This window comes from Lampris incognitus, chromosome 1 (genome assembly GCF_029633865.1).
Source record: "Lampris incognitus isolate fLamInc1 chromosome 1, fLamInc1.hap2, whole genome shotgun sequence".
In the NCBI taxonomy this organism is placed as follows: Eukaryota; Metazoa; Chordata; class Actinopteri; order Lampriformes; family Lampridae; genus Lampris; species Lampris incognitus.
In genome coordinates this window covers 22,952,487-22,972,927 of record NC_079211.1, presented here as the reverse complement: position 1 = coordinate 22,972,927, position 20,441 = coordinate 22,952,487, and the positions used below count along the sequence as shown (strand labels likewise).

The 20,441-nt window shown below is 47.5% G+C and overlaps 1 protein-coding gene across 3 annotated transcripts in view; it reads right to left on the bottom strand.

The window, feature by feature from the left end:
* The window catches only part of gabrb2a (gamma-aminobutyric acid type A receptor subunit beta2a), a 42,940-nt gene that overhangs the window by 16,748 nt on the left and 5,751 nt on the right, over window positions 1–20,441 (bottom strand). The window lies entirely within an intron of this gene.

Here is a 20,441-nt window from a genome sequence, read left to right as displayed (position 1 = left end):
TGCCCGTCCGTCCGTCCGTCTGTCTATCTGTCTGTCCATCTTTCCATCTGTCTTGTCTGACTGTCTGTCCGTCTGTCTGTCCCTCTGCTTCTCTCCATCGAAAAAAAAAAGACATACACCCACACACCCACAGTAGAACACAGCACTGCGGTTGGATCTATTCTGTTACAGACCGTATTGCAGTAAAATCGATGAGTGGGAAAACGGATCGGAATATACGAGGCCCTTAAGATTTACACATAACAGCAATCATCATTATTTTTCCATTGCACTTCTCCCTTTCAAAATCGGTCCCCACCTCTTTCTCGTCACATTGGCACCACACCAAAATGCTTCCTGCTAATTTCACATGTTGTGTGACTTAGCAAAACAGTATATTAATAGGCATCTGGAAATTCATGAGCACCTGCCTTGTTATTTTTTTTTTTCAGGTGTGAAAAGTCAAGCAAGGACAACCACTTCCCATCATAGATGAGTCTCTCTCTCTCTCTTACTTGCTCCCTTCCTATCTCATTATCAGAGTGTCGATCTGATATCTCTATCACCCTCGGGAGTGTTGGCTGGTGCCTTAAAGCCGAGTGTACATCACCCACTACAGCAGCATCTACTGCTATAAAGCCCTGAGTGCTTGGCTGCACGTTAACTAGCCAGATATCTCTTTCAGCCATACGTGGTCATGAAGCCAAACAGCTTTATAATAGATACCCAAAACTGGCAATGTTGGACTTGAATGTGAATGTGATTTCTTAAGTGGGAGCTAACCCTTGCACTGACTAAATCAAAAGATTCAAATAAACAATGACCGGAGCCCTGTAGCCATATTATGAACAGCACAATAGTTTTGACGCATAAATGGTCGGTTTTATCAATTTGCTGCCACTGAATTTCAATTACAAAAACAATCCCATTTTCTCTCTCCTGAACTCTAGTTTGCTCTATGATGTTGTTAAAATTAATTGATGAGGAAATCTTTCAATGTTTTAATAGATACAAGGCAATGAAATCATAAATTGTGTGTGTGTGTGTGCTTGCATGTGCATGCCTGCATGTGTGTATTTGTGTGTCTGTATGTGTCTGCATGTGTGTGTGTGTGTGTGTGTGTGTGTGTGTGTGTGTGTGTGTGTGTGTGTGTGTGTGTGTGTGCGTGTGTGTGTGCGGGTGCGCGCGCGCATAAGTATGATGGAGTGTGGGCATGTGGCGTTAAGACATGTAGGTCTGGAGGTGTAAGAGTATGCAGATGCACGGCAAAAACACAGGGAACACCTGGACCTGGAAGTTGCCTCCTGGCTGTGCTGTAAACTGGCAGCGTAATTACAACCCTCCCAGATGGTGCTGTTTACCTCCTATCTGACATCACTGGAGCACAGTGATGGACACAAACTACTGCAGCCGTCCATCTCCCTATATACGTTGTTGGGCAGCGTACCAATTTACATCGTACTGGGGAAATCAAAACGTTGACAACCACAATTTTCAAATCCCAAGAAAACATTTTTTTTTCTTTTTATAAATGGGAACGGTGAAACAGACGGCCCCTGAAGCAGGCTATTCGGATGGTGGTCGAATTGCATGTTGGAAGAAATCTTGACTTATAGTCAGAGTCAAGTGAATTCTCAGTATGAGTGTCACATTATTTCCCCAAAAATAAAGCAAGTTTGCAAAAAAATTCTTGTATTTACATGTATCATTAGCATATTTTAATAAAAGAAAATATAGAAATGTGTTTGTAAACGCATCATTGCTGCTCTACTTGGTGCCCAGTTCCCTCCTGCATCAATGGATGGGAGCGCAAAACACTGTGTTGACTTTGTGAGCCGTCAAACTATTCTAATGCAACGTGCCCCACCTGATTAGAGTATAAAATAGAATAGAATACTCTTTATTAGTCATTTTGTACATACATACAAATGAAATTTACTCTCTGCATTTAACCCATCCTAGCTGTATAGCTAGGAGCAGTGGGCAGCCGCCGTGCAGCACCCGGGGACCAACTCCAGTTCTTTTCCCTATTGCCTTGGTCAGGGGCACAGTCAGGTGTATTAACCCTAATGCAAGTCTTTTTCTTTTTTTGATGGTGGGAGGAAACCGGAGTGCCCGGAGGAAACCCACGCAGACACGGGGAGAACATGCAAACGCCACACAGTAAGGACCTGGGACGGCCTGGGGTTCGAACCCAGGATCTTCTGGCTGTGAGGCAACAGCGCTAACCACTGGGCCACCATGCCGCTGCCGTATGACACACACACGATTAATGTATTTCTTTAAGGACTATGAGTATCCAGTCGCAGAGTACTGATGATGAGGTCACTCGATGTACTTGAAGCGGTGTTACCTGCAGAGATCAAGATCGTGCTCCAACGCGCCAAAAAAACTTCCACTGTTATGCTGATGACACCCAGATATACCTCAACACCAAATCCCCTCACAATCCACTCCTCTCTCATATCGACTCCTGTCTGTCTGCAATTCAATTCTGGATGCAATAAAACCTTCTCAAACTCAACAGTGACAAAACTGAACTCCTCTTCATTGGCTCCAAGTCCACTCTCAGCCAAATCAACAACCTCGCACTCACCATCGATGGCACTACTGTCTCCCCTTCCTCCCAGGCACGCAACCTTGGTGTGATCCTTGATCCTGCCCTCTCCCTTGAGCCACATATCCGCCAAATGGTCAAATCCTCCTTCTACCACCTTCGCAACATTGCAAAAATAAGACCCTCTCTCACACGCCCTGCTGCTGAGATACTGATCCATGCTTTCATCTCCTCCCACCTTGATTACTGCAACTCACTCCTCTATGGCATCAGTGCTAGCTCTATCGAGAGACTCCAATTGGTCCAGAACGCATCCGCCCGACTTTTAACTTTCACCAAATCCTGGCACCACATCACTCCAGTCCTAAAAGACCTCCACTGGCTACCCATCTCCCACCGCATCAATTACAAAATACAGGTTCTTACTTATAAAGCCCTTCACAAACTGGCTCCCCCATACCTCACCGATCTCCTCTCCCCCTACCAAACCTCTCGGTCCCTCAGATCCACCTCAGCCTCCCTTCTCTCTACTCCCAGGTCCAACCTCCACGGCTTTAGTGACCGAGCCTTCTCCAGAGCAGCTCCCAGGCTCTGGAACTCACTTCCCCAAATCATTAGAGACTCAGAATCCCTCCCACTCTTCCAATCCCGTCTGAAGACACACCTTTTCTCCATTGCCTTCTCGTGCCCCCCCCCCCCCCGTCCGCTCATCCACCCCTGGTCTGGGACAGGCTGGGGACCGAGCGCTCGACCTGCCCCCTCCCTCAACTCCCTCCCCAAGCGCATCGGACACTGCAGCGGGCTGCCCACATTCAGGTCATTGGTCGGGACTCACCTCTTCAGACTTCATCTGTGATTTATGTGATTTATGATGTTTGTTTTTCTTGCCCTTTTGTATCTGTCCAAGTCGGAGAGTACTGCTGGCGTCATGTGTGGCTGTCGCTTCTCCCTCTCATAGCCCCCCTTCCCATCCACCCCTGTGTGTCTGTGTTATGTTTACCTGTCGTCTTGTTTCACCCTGTTTATTGTAAAGCGACTTTGAGTATTAGAAAAGCACTATATAAGATTTATTTATTATTATTATTATTAAAAGATGGACGGCAGAGGGAGGAAGAGAGCGAGATGCAGGTAAGGACGGAGGACAACGCCGTGTGTATGCAGTGTCGACGATGCAGCGCACAGCAGAGGGACTTCACATTCAATGCCGGAGAGTAATCCAGCAGTCGCTCCCAGACTATGATGCGATCTTCACTCCTCTTTTCAGAGGCACTCCTCAGAAACACTATTAACGGGGCATCCGGGTAGCGTAGCGGTCTATTCCACTGCCTACCAACACGGGGATCGCCGGTTCAAATCCCCACGTTACCGCCGACTTGGTCGGGCGTCCCTACAGACACAAGCGGCCGTGTCTGCGGGTGGGAAGCTGTATGTGGGTTTGTGTCCTGGTCGCCGCACTAGCGCCCCCTCTGGTCGGTCGGCGCGCCTGTTCGGGGGAGGGGGAATAATGTGACCCTCCCACGTGCTGTGTCCCCCTGGTGAAAATCCTCACTGTCAGGTGAAAAGAAGCAGCTGGCGACTCCACATGTATCGGAGGAGGCATGTGGTAGTCTGCAGCCCTCCCCGGATCGGCAGACGGGGTGGAGCAGCAGCGACGGGGACGGCTCGGAAGAGTGGGGTAATTGGACGGTTACAATTGCGGAGGAAAAAAAGGGGGGGGTAAAACGAAACATCATTAATATTACACACAGACAGCTCACCGAGCTTTTGGAGAGGGAGACATACGAGAAAATAAAATAAACAGATAAAGCGAAACAAAAAAAAAGAGCAGAAAATATGTAGATGGGATAGAAATACAAACAGGACCTGGCTAACTTGGGGGGGGGTGGGACATCAAGGCTGGTTGCACAGTGACAGTCCTCCTACAGATGTCGCTTTCTTGGCTAACAAACCCCCATTAAAATCTGACAGAATGACAAGAAGTACTTTTGTGTTTTCAGAGAAATATGACAGGCTATGGTTGTTACAAGACCTCGATTACAACCAATGCCAGCTGTCAGAGGCAACATAAAGGGGCTGCAAATAAAATGGGGATGTGTTTAATGCAACTGGCCCTGATACTTAAGTTGGTAAAAAAAAAAAATTTGTTTGCTGTCAGCTTGAATACATTAAATGAATCACGTGTAACTGAATACCATTAATGAAGTGTGTATACCGAAAATACAATCTGACAATAATACTGGTGCTCATTAATTGTACAAAACTTTCCTTTCTAATGAATGGCCAAAGCCATGAGTAACCCCCACCGAAGCCTGGTATGACAGAAAGAATGCGTGCTTCTTTCTGTTGCCTATACTGGAGCAGCTAGAGCCGGGTAGGCTTCCTCCAAACTGCTAATGCATTCATTTGTCATGTCCTGTCACAGAGCACTCGTCTAGAAGCAGAATAGAATCCGATGCTAATAATGGCGATGATTGGTGCCTGCATGCCTCATCCATCAAGAGCTCAAGTCTCTTATGAGAGGATCCTCCGGTCAAGTGTAACGTGGAAAGTGGAAACCGTCCGCTGAGTGTGACAACGAGGGGACAGTTCGGTGTTGGGAAAACAGGAGGGCGGTTTGAGCCATCTATAAGGGCGGCATAGCCTACTTGTCCCTTCGCCTCGTATCTGTCAGCGGCTGAAGATGCCAAAGCATGTCGACTGGCCGACCTGGGTTTACTCACTCGTTGTGGTGCGGCGGTGCTCGGTGGATGGTTAACTGCACGTCTCATGTTAAATATTAAGGGTCAAGGGGGAACTGGCTCATTCTGAATGACTTGGTTACCATACACGTCCTGGGGGATATGACCAGACGCTTTATGACTCTTTTCCAATGGGTCGTTTTTCAGCTTACTTAGCTTCAATATAGAAAGTGCCTGACAGAACCATTAGGGGAGTCATCTGCACATTAAAGGCTCTTAATGGTGCTGGCTAACTTACTCCCTGTTTTTAAGACACACAGCGTTTCTTTTTTTTTTTTGCTCCACGTACTGGGCATAATAAATTAATTTGATGAATAACTATGAACTGTAAAAACAAATCTGTACTATAACAGCTCGCTCTTGGTGTTCATGGTAGTAACAGACCAAGGTAATGGTTTTCGTACTGATTGGTTGATATTATTTAGGAACACCGATAAAATACATCAACATTAAAATTCATTGCAAAAAAAAACGCCATGTAATGGACAAAATAAAAAGCGAATCAATTATGGCAAAATTAAAAAATAACAGTTGTCGCCATAAAAAAGTACATTTGTCCCAATAACGTCACCCGTCTATACTACTTACACCAGTTAGCTAATGTGAAAAACCCAGCAAATTTCATACCCATCTTTAGCTTGTTTGACTTTTCCACAGGTACTATACTGTTATTCAAAGTTAATCTTGGTCTTTACTTTATTTGCGGTGGCAATACACTCCACAAATCTGTTATGTTTGGATGTGTGTTGTGTAAGCAGTGTATGTATAAATAAGTAAGTATAAGTAAGTAAGTAAAGCACGGAGCACAGTAGTAATGATCAATGGTTTCTTCTTCTCTTCTACCTTACGTTACACGCAACAGGGCATTCATAACATTCATATGCCACCTACTGGCATATGCATAGACCACAACATATTCCCCCTTTACGTAAAGATAATACTATGCCATTAACAGAACCTAGCATAGCTAGCGATAGAATTCTTAATTAAGAATAAGTGCATAACCTTAAACACTTAAGAGTATCGTCAGCATTCAATACCATAAAGCGTTATCGCTAGGAATTAGAATAGTAATAAAAAGAAGCATACCGTTAACGCTCTAAATTATCATTGGTAACTGTTAGGAATAGAATAATAAATATGGAGCATCGTATCGTTTAACACTCTAAGCATCAATAGAAATTTGTGGAATGATTCACTCTCAATGTCCAAGCAACGATGAACATTTTCAAAAGTTTACATTAAGCAACACGAATATGGTTGTAAAAGGTATGTAAAAAGTACTGTAACGTGCATGGATAAGTAGACACGTTGGTCCTGGACTAACGGGTCGGACCCTTTAGTCGACTGATTAACGTTGCTGTTTGTCGGAGTGGGAGACACGGGTTCGCGTCCTGGCTGTGGCAACGGTCTTCCAGACTGCCCCCCGAATTCGCTACAGTATGTATAAAAACGTATGAGAATGTATAAATGGTATATGAACGTGTATAAGAATGGTGTGTGTAGACTAGTGAAAGTGTAACTGTAATTGAGTGTGTGCTTAAGTCACACAGTCTTGAATCCAAGTAGGCAGTCATCTGACACGAGCCGGGGTCGTGCGAGTGTTCATGGCTTCGGTGTTGTCCTGTTCAAGAACGGAGAAGTAGTGATTCGGTCAGTGTTGTAGTACTCGAGTCCAGGACTCGGACTCGAGTCCGACTCGAGTCCTGATTTTCATGACTCGTGACTCGACTTGGACTTGAGCACTGATGACTCGGACTTGGACTCGGACTCGCGAATTTACTGCATTCGGACTCGGAAGTTGGAGACCCGGACTCGTGACTTTTTAATTGATAAAGACTGTTTTTGTTAGATTTTTCTTAAATAATAGGCCCTATTAAAATATATTGATAGCTATATTAATACTGTAACATTATTCAATTTCGTGTAAGGGCAGGCACGTGTGTTCCACCTACATGCGGATTCACGTGGCGTGCATACCGTCATGTTCAGTAGCGTGAAGATGCCTAAAGAGACGCCCCGAATTGTGCGCTTTGCTTGCACAGATTTTACAACAAATTCCAGCAAGATCACTGCTAGATGTTCAATATGTAAACGAACTATTGAGGAGAAGACCGGGACAACCTCAAACTTCAACAGACATCTGTCAAGGATGCACCCAGAAAAGTAAGTGATATGCAGTCAGCTGATGATATGGTTGGTGATCAGTTAACGTTAGCTAGCTAGCCATCTAGCTACGGTAACAATAGCCTCTGAAGTAACTCAACCACTGGTCCAAGATGTTGGGTCAGGTCGTGTGGCGGGTATATCATATCACTAGAACCAAGTGAGATTGTATAGGTAAGTTAAGTAACGTTACTGTTAGAGTGCTAATGCAGCATTGCACAGAAAAGTCACAGTACGGTTCGCTTTCGGTACGAGCGTGCCATCGATCTCACTAATGATGAGTTGGTAAGTAACACGCAGCGTCTTCGTGTTATAGGGAGATTAAAACTGATTTTTCTTATTTATCATTTAGCTAATTACCAAGTAGCATACACTTAACGGAAAAAACACACCACTCTGAACTACCGTGTTAGCATTAATCTTAACTAGCAATAACAAATCCGCACATTGCAGATCTCCGCCATGAATATTCTCCAAGTGCGGAGAAGGAAGAAGTCTAGCCTATATGCATCCACAAATAATGTTGATAAAATGTGCACAACTTTACAATGCAAATAAAAATAATTGTAGGCTATCACTCGCTAAATGGACTAATTGAAGAAAGCTAATGTGGATGCCGCCACTGGTTTTCTTGAGAGCTGGAGACGGTACAAGATTTGACGGATGTGGCACCCCCCCCCCGATGTACCGAAAACTACCGAACCGTATCGTGATTGGTGACACCGCATAGGCTACTGTAAATATGGGGATATTTTTCTTTGCATATATGCAGCATTGGGTGTGCCAAATTCTAAAAATAGACACGCGCGACGTAGCTTTTGAACAGTACTATGAACTGGCTCTATCTTCTAACAAAATCACACCCTCCCTGACCCATACAGAATAAACATACAGACTCACGGAGGATAGAGAGTTAAAGCTCAGCTAGGTAGCATGTAACATACTTAAATCAATAATTAAATGACTGGGTTTTGCTAATTAATCCCTGTCCTGTTAGTCTCATAAATTATGTATCTTTTCTCATACTTTTCATTTATCCAGCTAGTTTACATTAGTTAATCTACTAATATGGTAATGTTAGTTATATAGATAACTAAATATGTAACTTAACTGGTTATGGTTCAAACCACTATGTGTATAATGTGTAACATTTGTATTGTTATTGCATATTATTATAGCTATAACGTTACACATTTTTTGCTGTGAGAAAGATTACTTGAAACAGTTTGGCATCAGCAAGCTAAAGTGTGTATCCTATCTTCCCCTAGGTTCCAAGAATACCGTGCCTCCACTGCTTCAGATGTGATGCCAGCTGCTCCAGGTCAGAAGACTATCACATCATTTTTAAATGATGGACAGCAAAGGATGTACGACCTCAAACATCCACGTCAGAAGGCTATAAGTGATGCCCTTGTAAAAGATCTAATCATTAAGTGCTGCTTGCCACTCTCCATCGTTGACAACGAGGACTTCAAGCACTTCCTGCATGTCCTGGACCCTCAGTACCGGCCCATAGCAAGATCCACAATTTCCTCTGTGACCATTCCAGGAATGGTGGAAGTCAAGAAAGAACAGATAAAGAACCAGCTGGTAGAAGCATCGAGTGTTGCTGTTACCACAGACATTTGGAGTGATCGAAAGATGCAGTCATTCCTTGGAGTGACAGCACACACAGTGGCAATGGATAAAAAAAACAGGAACTCAGCCTTCAGTCATATCTTCTTTCCTGCAAAAGAGTGCATGGGAAACACTCAGGAGAGAAGATTGCAATGATGTTTGAATGCTGTGCTGAAGAATACCTGATTAAGGACAAGATCAACTTTGTCATAACTGACAATGCATCCAACATGAGAAAAGCTTTCCAGGCCAGCTTTCCCCTAGAGGATCCTTGTGATGCTGAAGCTCATGATCCCAGCGCATTTGAGGACGATGATGAAATATGGCAAGACCTGATGCCAGAAGATCAACAGACAGTCAATGACACTTTGGCTGAGAACTGTAAGATGCAGAGACTATCATGCTTCACACATTCACTGCAGTTGGTCATAAAAGATGGTCTGAAAGACACCAGTGGGCTGTCAAGCACCCTAGCAAAGCTATCCCGTGCAGCCAACCTCCTCCACAGTGGCACCTCGTTTAAAGACTGCTTTGAAGCGTGTTCTGGTGATGCAACAATTCCAACAGCGAATGCCACACGATGGAATTCCACTCTGAAGCAGGTGAAGGCTTATGTGCATTTAGACATGCAAAAGCTGTCCAGTGTGTTGGAATCAGTGGGGCACAAAAGCCTTATCTTATCCCCGCGAGAGTATGCTCAGCTTAAAGAACTGATCGAAGTTCTTGATCCGTTCTTAGAGGCAACCAACCTAACTCAGGGTGAGACTACTGTCACCGTCAGTGTGATTGTGCCCTGTGTCCTCACTCTGCGCTGTTACCTGCAGGAAATAAGAGGAAAAGCCAGATACTGTGGGCCTCTGGTGAGAGCTCTGAAGAGCTCCTTGAAAACAAGGTTTGCAGAGGTTTTCAGTGCAGTCAAGATACCAGGATGTGAGCCGGCTGAAGGAAGAGGCCCCACCAAATTTCCTTTCACCAATGCCTACTTCATAGCATCTGTGTTGGACCCAGCATTTGGCTTCCAGCGGCTAGAACATGATGTGCAGCTGGACAGTGACGTCAAAGATGTGCTGAAGACTGAGATCAAAGGTGAGAAATGTTTTGATTAACGTTAGTTAAGTGATTAACTATTTGATTGTTGTGATGTTTATATCATTGAAGGTGTTACAATAAAGCACATAGGCGTGTCATTTGTCATGTAGGTCCAGTCAATAACATATTTGTAATGAGTCCCCCATGCCCCCTCTCATTTCAGAGTATATAAAGGCAGAGGGTGACAAGCAAGCGGTATCAACAGCAGATGCAGCGGAAGCAACAGGACCAGGGGAAGGTGAACTTTCAGAGTCTCCTCCTGAGAAGCAGTTGAGAATGTTCTCCCACTATAGGAGGACTCCCTCCTCCACCGAGAAGAAGCCGTCTGGCCAGGCTCAGTTGACTGCATACCTCAACTTGATCGCTGAGCAGGACTCTGACTCAGTCCCGTGCCTCAGGTTTTGGCAGCAAAACAAATCCAAATTCCCTACCCTCTATCAGATTGCCACACAGGTATTCTCTATCCCTGCCTCCAGTGCGCCCATTGAAAGGGTATTTAGTCATGGAGGCATTTTGATGAGGCCTCACCGTGCAAGGTTGAGTAGTTCCATGCTGTCAGATCTTGTGTTTTTGAAATGCAACGTGTATGCTTAAAACTAGTGCCACCAGCCTTTTGTTCCTAACTATTCCTGAGAGACAATGTCTTTTGACTAGTTTTTATGAATGTATTGTATGCTGTGGAACTTACTTCTCTATACTGTTTCCACCATTTGCTAATAGCATGCTATTCACAGCTATCAAATGTGTTTTGAAGCACATCCAGTGTTCAGAATGTCAAAGAAATTCAGACTGTTCTAAAAATGTGTGTGCGCGCATGCTTGCGCGTGCATGTGTGCGAGTGTGTGGGTGTGCATTTGTTTGGCTATCGTGTCACAAAGTAAATAAACTCCCTTTGAAATGGTGACAGCTGTGTCATTTTTGTTTAATGTAGACCTTTTTTATTTGTATGTCAGATCTTTGACTGTGCCCGAGTGGATCACTGGAGCCATCTTGGAACTCGACTCAGACTCAACCTTGATGACTCGGACTCGGACTAGGGTAATAGGGACTTGACTCGGACTCAGGTAATGGGGACTCGACTCGGACTCGACTCGATTTTTCTTTTGTGACTCGGACTTGGACTCGAACACTGGGGACTCGAGACTCGACTCGGACTCGAGGTTTAGTGACTCGACTACAACACTGGATTCGGTAGATCCCGCGATGAGCTCGTGCATGTGTCAGGCAAAGCAAGTGCATGACCTTTATTTCGCTAGATTGGATGCATGCCATTTCTTACCGTCAGCCAATAGATAAGAGCATGGGCCAATTTTCTGTCTAATCTGCAACGGCTGAGTGTATTGTGGGTGCGCCTTAGGTACATGTGTAGGCTTTCTTATGCGCACCCTGTCCCCCTCTTTGAAAACAGGAATCGTGCTCCACGTCTGGAGTCAGCGTAGGCTTTCACTTTTCCCTGATGAAGTGCATCGGAGTCACCGTTCGTCAGTGGTGGGGCGAGAAAGCTGAGGCGTGTGCGCATTGTCCTGCCATGTAGTAGCTCGAACGGAGACACTCCGGTGGTGGCATGTGGAGCAGCGCGGTACACTTGTAGGAAGTCTGTGACTGTAGTCTTCCACGGCTTCTCTTGCAGGATAGTGGACTGGATGCATGACTTGAGTACACGGTGAAAGCGTTCTATTGCTCCATTTGCAGCTGGATGGTTCACTGAAGTGTGGACGTGCACCGCGGTCTTTTAAGAATGGAGCGAAATCCGCGGACAAGAACTGAGATCCATTATCAGACACGATGGTATGTGGATTACCTAATCTCCTCAAGACTGATGTAAGAAAAGCAATGATGTTTGCAGTAGTAGCAGAGGCGGTGGATGCTACTTCAGGCCACTTACTGTGATAGTCAGTCAGTGTGAGTGCAAAGCGGCAGTCCGAAGCAGCAGTCTCGAAAGGACCAACCACGTCAATACCTAGCTTTTCCCATGGCTCTGATGGAAACTGTACGGGTTGTAACAGCACATCAGACGGGGCAGCAGTCTTGTCTGAAGACTGGCACAAGAGGCAACTCTTAATCTGTGTTCACCAGGTCATCCATATCTGGCCACCAGTAGACTTCGCGGAGGCGTTGTTTAGTTCTCACAATGCCTTGGTGGCCATCATGGGCCAGCCCGACCAAGGTGTGACGCAGTGAGACAGCCTGTCCCACCGCATCACACCTCTTTCAAGATGAGTCTTAAGCCTCAGAAAAGGATTCAACGATGAAGAGTGCAGTTGAACATGTAGTCAGTCCAGGACACAGTTGCAGGTACATATCCAAGCACAGGGATAGGAGCACGGGAGTAGGTAACTAACTTTACTGTAGGAGGCTGCAGGTGTTCTCCTTTGAATTATTTTTCGTAGAGATGTTTCGGCAGAATAGAGACGGTGGAGCCCGAATCCACCGTCAGTTCCACAGGCACTGTAGCAGTCGTAGTCTTAATGTTAGCCGTGCAACGGATTTTGTCAGATGCTGTATGTAAGTAGAGAATTGAACTTCAGGCAAGTTAATTTCGTGCACAGAGCATGTTCGCAAAGACCGACACACTCGCGCAAAATGTCCAGTCTTGTTGCAATTGTAGCGCTCCCCTCCACAGTTATATTAATAAGGGCAGGGCTTTTGGGTTCTTTTAATAAATTTTAACCCTGATTAACTCAGTTTTAATTATTGTCCTGGATCCCTTTTTACAGTACACACCTGCATTTTTTAAACCTACCTATTATGAACTTACCTTTAAAGCTACCTTTAAAGTTGTGGTTTTAATAAAGATTTCTAACAAAATGTGTCTGTATGTCTCCTTCAATATGAAATCATTCCCTCTAAGCAGGTATGTATAATAAAATCACACAACGCAGGTTTTATAGAAAAATAAGTCTCAATTATTTACTTAACTAAAGAATGAGTTTTGATTTAAAATGAAAAAAATAAAATAATAATAGGAATGTTCTTCAAACTGAAATTTCCCTTTCTTCAGGGAAACCCTCTTAAGGTTTTTCAGCACTGTAAGTGCATAACAAAACACTACACTTTAACACCAAAATGGATTCTCCTAGAAAATCACAATTAACCAATCTCAATGTCACTTAAATTCTACCAATATAATTCGTGGACCCACACACACACATACCTGGATACTGTCCCCTAAAGCTGGCAAAACCAAAATTATGTTAAAACAAAATATAAAGTTGCAGGCCTGGTTCAGTGCTTGTGATCGTTGTGAACCAAAACTTAATGGCCTCTTCGCTCCTCCTTGAGTAAAAGAACAAGTGTGGTACCTGAGACAATGTTCCTGGGTTGTCTTTCTTCAACCGTCCCGGTTGCAGGTTTAGCAGCAGGTTGGCATCTCGCAGTCACCGTCTGATGTCTATCCTCTCTCCCGCGTCGCCACAAACACGCTGAGTGAAGCCCTGGTTGCTCCAAATTTCGTCCCAGGTCTCTGCTCTGCCCTCTGGTGGTTGGAAGCAGCAGCTAACCGCTCCAACAGTTCAACTGAGCTAGTTAAACTTAAGCTAGCAAATGTCCGTCCACGGGTAATGAACAGACTCTATGCTACACGTCGAGCGCTTAGCATTAGCACACACCTAAACGGTCTTTGAATTTCGGGTAGAAATTCCTCACGTTCCGAAAATATATAATTTATACTCTCACCCCAACTGTTGTGTAAACAATACTAAGATATAAATTACACAATGGTTTGTGCACTCTAAACTTAACATACAACACAGAAGTTATCTGTATCGCGCTCACTCGCCGCTCCCTTCCGGCTCCGTCGTCCACCGTCCCTCCCCTCTCTCGTCCGTGCTGAAACACCTCCCCGACCTGTACTCCTGCAGCATGTCATTAACCCCCGTAAATGCTGGTTTAGACAGTTTCCAGGAAAACATTATACTCTTTAATAAACAAAACCACATCACACTTTTTAAAATGATTTTAACCTTCTTAAACCCTTTTAAACTAAACTAAACCTTATTTAAATGTTGTTAACACTATTCCTACTATAGCATCACCCCTTATAACCACATGTTTTAACTGGGTTACACAATGCTTACATTGAGCGGAGGCAGCGGGGCAGGATGGATCGTTTGCAAGATGTTGATCAGATCCACAACGGTAGCAGGTCCGGTTGGCTGTAGGACGAGAAGAAACAGCAGCACCGGGGCGAGACAGAGCAGGACGAGAAGGAGCAGCAATGCAGACGGAGGCTTCGGCGGTTACCGATGGCGGCGTGCAGCGCTATGTGCACACAGCTTGCACGGGCGTTCAGCGCTCATCAGCAGTGAGCTTAGCTCGCTCATCAACGGCTTCCATCTGTGTTGCAATTGTAATGGCTCTTTGCAAGGCTAAGTCTGGTTGTAGGGGGAGTCTCTCTCGTACGCGATGGTTTATAACGTTTTCCACCAACTGATCTCGTAGCATTTCATCCGAGTTTACGAACTCACACGTAGATGCTAAGTCTCTTAATGCTGCAACGTACTGAATCATTGGGAGCTTGAGCGCGCTTTGTGAAGGCATGACGCTCAGCCACTAAGTTCCGACGTGGAGTAAAATGTGCTTCTAAAGCTTTTACAGCACCTTCCTTGGCCCGGTAGTGGATAGAAGAGTCTCTGACCCTCAGCCCAGGCAGTGTAGAAGTAATGCTCGTTTCCAAGTATTCCGCCAGTCGTCCGTGTTCGTTGCAACCACCTGCAGGTAGTTGCGGAACATTTTCAACCACGTGTTCAATGGCAGCGGAGGATCACCAGGGCACGGCAAAAAAGGTATAGAAAAAGGTGTAGCTGCAGCCATCTTCAGTAGAGTGGGTACAGAACTCGTCGCCAATTTGTTATGTTTGGATGTGTGTTGTGTAAGCAGTGTATGTATAAGTAAGTAAAGCACGGAGCAGAGTAGTAATGATCAAGCGTTTCTTATTATCTTCTCTTCCCTTCGCTTCTGACTTACGTTACACGCAACAGGGCATTCATAACATTGGTGCCCCCTACCGGCGAATGCGTAGAACACAACAAAATCACTTTTTTTTCCAGCGATTGACGCGCCTAAATTCATTTTCGATGAGAGGCGAGCGGGCAGGTAGGGAGGCGCGGACAATCTCACGCGGAGCGACAAGCGGGTGCAATCTCGTGAATTGTCGCGGTCGTGTTCGTCTCACGCACACGCCCCCGCGCTGCTTGCGTTGAATTGTCTTGAACGCTTTTTCAACGCGACGCACAACGTCACCCCACAAAATGGACAAGAGACTAATCCTTGCCGTGTGTGAGTTACATATTTCAACTAAACTCAACTTACTAGTAAACTAGTTAACTACACTAATTGTTATTTAAGATCCGTTCTTTCAATAGTTCTAGAGGATATATTTTAATATGTTGCTATAGCCTATAAAGAAAATGCAGTTGTACTGGCAGGGATACAGTAGTGCAGAGAAGCCGTTTCTATGGTTACCACGCGTAGAGCCCCTGGCGTTTACTCGCGGAGCGCTTGTCTATTCACGTGAGGGGCGCATTGGGACCCCGCGGATCCAAGTTGGTATGCAGGCGGAGTGTCGCTTACTGTCTGAAAACATCATTACACAGAGAGAGAAAAAACACCCTCTCGATAAAGCGCAATTTAAGCAGTAATATCGAATGACTTAAGTCTTGTTCTTGGGCTGTTATTTATGTTTGTGTGAGTGTATATTATGTCGTATGTTCGCCTAATGGGTAGCATGATCTGAGCATCAGTCTGCCCTTCTGCTTTAAAGTTGGACCAAAACTGATACACTAATATTTTCTAACATCGTTTATTAATTTAACCGTGATACATTTGATCCTGTCTTTTTCCACCGAAAAATAAAATTACGTGTATAAAAGGTAGAATTTAGTTTCTCTATTTGTCTCTTTTTTAAAAGAACTCTTAGCTTCTCTCGGCCAATCGATCATTTATTTACATACAGGACGTCAGATTCCATCGTCAAACACTGAAACCCCGCCCACCTCTACCACCAACCCCTGCTTATACTTGTCACGCCAAGGTCAGCTCATGAATATTAATGAGCACCAGACCACTCCCTCACAGTTCTTGAGACAACTGGAAACAATTATGGATAAAATAAAAAAAAACAATATTAGTCATCTACGGATGCAAAAATGTTGCCGCTGAACGCTTTATTTTGCCATGCTGAAGATTTTTAGACATGAAAAATTAAACCTGATTACTGATTTCAGTCCAACTTTAAGCTCTTGCTTGCTGAGACCCAGGCCCACGCAGAGCAAACAGGTTTAAAGTGGTACTAAGAAGTGAAAACTGTTCTGTTGTGGTGGACACGTATTGGGGATAGAATTCACCCCAGGAACTAAGGGTTAAGTCAGGGTTGCCCTGGCAGGTTAACGCAGGGTTAAGTTATGGTTGTTCAGCCAGTTTTCTGATTATTCTTGCCGCCTCCGCTCAGTCGAGCTGTGGTTTTGTTGTCTCTCTGATTTACCGTTGATTAAATAAAGTTGCCTACACGGTTAAAGTGTGAACCTACGGTCTTCTCCGCTCCGTCGGTTTTCGGATAAGTTTTCTGAAACCACACATATTATGGCTACGAACGCCGTTGCAATTAAACTGCCGGAGTTTTGGGAGTCTTCCGCGGCTACATGGTTCGCGCAGGCTGAGGCACAGTTCGCGCTCAGAGACATAACAGCGGACGAGACCAGGTACTACTACGTAGTGGCAGCGCTGGGGGCGCTACGGCTTCCAGGATAAGCGGTTTCATAACCAACCCACCGGCCGATGGTAAATACGCCGCACTTAAAAATCTCCTTGAAACTTTTGAACTGTCAACAACGGAGAGAGCACGTCGCCTCTTCGCAATTCAGGGCTTGGGAGATGGCAAACCATCGGCGCTAATGAGCAGGATGTTAAACCTACTGGGTCGAGAAAAGCCATGTTTCCTGTTTATGGAGCTGTTTCAGCGCAACATGCCGCCCCACGTCCAGACTGCGCTCGCTAACTCCACCATCACTGATCCCCGTGAGCTGGCAAAGGAGGCGGACCGATTCTTCGTCGCTACACAACGTTCCTCCCATGCCGGGGTGCTGGCTCCTACCTTCACTGGCCCCCCGCCGACATCGCGGGCGTGGCCCGACGGTGGCGCCACAGCGTCAGACCGCTACAAGCCCTCTGGACTCTGTATGTACCACGCTCGATTTGGTGCGAAAGGTAAACGGTGCCGTTCCCCCTGCAACTTCAGGCCGACGGGAAACGAGAGGGCCAACACTCAGTACTGGCCATGAGTGTTGGCGATACGAGCAGGCTACTCTTCATCCTCGACACCATCTCCGGTCGGCGATTTCTCTGTGACACGGGCGCACAGAGAAGCGTGCTCCCTGCTACTGACGTCGACATCATGGGCGGGGAGCGCGGCCCCCAGTTGGCGACGGCTGACGGCAGCCCTATCCACACCTACGGCGTGCGGTCTGTAGAACTGTGTTTTGGTGGACAACGTTTCACGTGGGAGTTCGTCATGGCCAATGTAACGCTTCCCCTCCTCGGAGCTGATTTTTTTGTGCGCTTACGGTTTGCTAGTGGACATTCAGAACAGCCGTCTGGTCGACGCCTTAACCTTCTCCTCCTTCGCATGTACGCGGGGGGAAGCGGCCTATGCAGGTCTAGCCAACTCTCTCTCAGAGGCAGACAAGTTCAACCGCCTCCTCGCTGAGTTCCCTGACCTCACCCAGCCTACCTTCTCTGCACCCACCGCTAAGCATGGGGTGGAGCATCACATTGCTACGAAGGGGCCCCCAGTCTACGCCAGAACCAGGCGTCTCGACCCCGCCAAACTCGCCATTGCCAAGTCTGAGTTCGAGCACCTGGAACGCATGGGAATCATCCGCCGCTCTGACAGCCCGTGGGCGTCCCCACTCCACATCGTCGCTAAGCCTGATGGAGGTTGGCGCCCATGCGGGGACTACCGCCGACTAAATGACGCCACCACGCCCGACCGCTATCCTGTCCCGCATATCCAGGACTTTTCTGCAAACCTGTCTGGCAAACGCGTCTTCTCAAAAGTCGACCTGGTCCGTGGTTATCATCAAGTTCCCGTGCACCCCTCGGACATCCCCAAGACAGCGGTGACTACCCCATTCGGCCTATTTGAATTCCTACGAATGCCATTTGGACTCAAAAACGCGGCCCAGTCCTTTCAGCGGCTGATGGATTCAGTGCTCCGTGGCCTTCCTTTCATCTTAGTGTATTTGGACGACATACTCATCGCCAGCGCCTCCGAGGAAGAACACCTGTCCCATCTTCACGCCCTCTTCACACGCCTCAGCCAGCATGGGCTGATCGTCAACCTGGCGAAGTGCCGGTTCGGGCTGACGGCCATTGATTTCCTCGGGCACCGCATCACTGGGGACGGGGCGGTCCCCCTGCCCTCAAAGGTGGAAGCGGTGGCGGCCTTTCCGCGCCCCCAAACAGCTCGTGCGCTCAGGGAGTTCATCGGGATGGTGAGATTCTACCACCGCTTCGTTCCCCGAGCCGCCTTTATCATCCGGCCACTGTACGAGGCGCTGAAAGGCAAGTCCCCCAACCAGGCGGTCGACTGGACAGCAGAGCGGGACCGTGCGTTCACCGAGACTAACGCTGCGCTCTCCCAGGCTACCCTGCTAGCGCATCCTTCACCTACAGCGCCTATTTCCATAACCACGGATGCATCGGACTATGCTGTTGGTGCGGTTCACGAGCAGTGGGTGGGGGGGGGGCTTGGCAGCCTTTGGCCTTTTTCAGTCGCCAGCTTACACCCCGAGAGCGCAAGTATAGTACTTTTGACAGGGAACTCCTCGGTCTCTGGCTCGCCGTCCGGCATTTCCGGTTCCTGCTAGAGGGCCGCGAGTTTACTGTGTACGTGGACCACAAGCCCCTCACGTTTGCCATATCCAAGATGGCCGAGCCATGGTCCGCTCGCCAGCAGCGACAACTCTCCTACATTTCGGAATTCACTACCGATATCCAGCACGTCGCTGGTAAGTCTAACCAGGTAGCTGACTGCCTCTCTAGGGCAGTGATTGGAGCGGTCCACCTAGGCCTGGACTATGCACAGATGGCCGCTGACCAGGCCACGGACCCGAGCATCCTCCGTCTCCGGACCTCCGACACGGGGCTCCGCCTGCAGGACGTTCCTTTCAGCGACACAGGTGTCACCCTCCTGTGTGACGTCTCCACAGGACAGCCCAGGCCCATCGTCCCGGACAGCTGGAGACGCCCCGTGTTTGAAGCTGTGCACGGCCTCTCTCATCCAGGCGGTAAGCCATCCGTGCGCCTGACCTCTGCTAAATTTGTGTGGGAGGGACTTAAGAGAGACGTGAAAGCGTGGGCCGACTCGTGTGTTGCCTGTCAGCGGGCTAAGATACACCGCCACATTAAGGCGCCCCAGGAACGCTTCGCAGTGCCGGAGAGACGATTTGACCATGTCCACGTCGACCTGGTTGGTCCCCTACCCCCCTCCCATGGGTTCACCTACCTCTTCACTGTGGTGGACAGGACTACGCGCTGGCCTGAAGCTGTTCCCCTGGCATCCACGACGTCTGCTGATGTGGCCCGGGCTTTTATTGGGTCGTGGGTCTCACGTTTCGGTACGCCTTCCGACCTTTCATCTGACCGCGGGCCACAGTTTACCTCAGAGTTATGGAATGCTGTGGGTGAGGCTCTGGGCGTCAAGCTTCACCGCACTACCGCCTACCACCCTCAGGCGAACGGCCTATGTCCACCGGTCCATGAAGGCTGCGCTTCGGGCTACTCTCAAGGACTGCAACTGTGTCGACAAGCTCCCATGGGTCATGCTGGGCCTGCGGACCGCCCCGAAGGAAGACCTACAAGCCTCCTCTGCGGAGCTGATGTACGGCACGCCGCTGCGAGTCCCAGGCGATTTCATGCCCAACGCAACGCGTCCCTGGTCAGCTGTGGACCAACGAGCCTCCTTGCTGGACGGGGTCAGAGCTTTCACACCCGTCCCTACCGCCCAACACGGCGTTCCGGTGTCCCAGGTACCCCCAGGTCTGCAGTCAGCGGACTACGTGTTCATCCGTCACGACGCACACCGCCCCCCTCTGCAACCCCCTTATGACGGCCCCTTCCGCGTCCTGGAACGGGGAACTAAGCACCTGGTGGTGGATTTTGGGGGCACGACCGAGCATGTTTCAGTGGACCGAGTTAAACCCGCACACCTGGACTTGACGCAGCCGTTGGAGTTAGCCCAACCTCCTCGTCGCGGTCGTTCCCCGGCTCTGCCTCCTCCCCCCGTGGAGGCCCGCGCT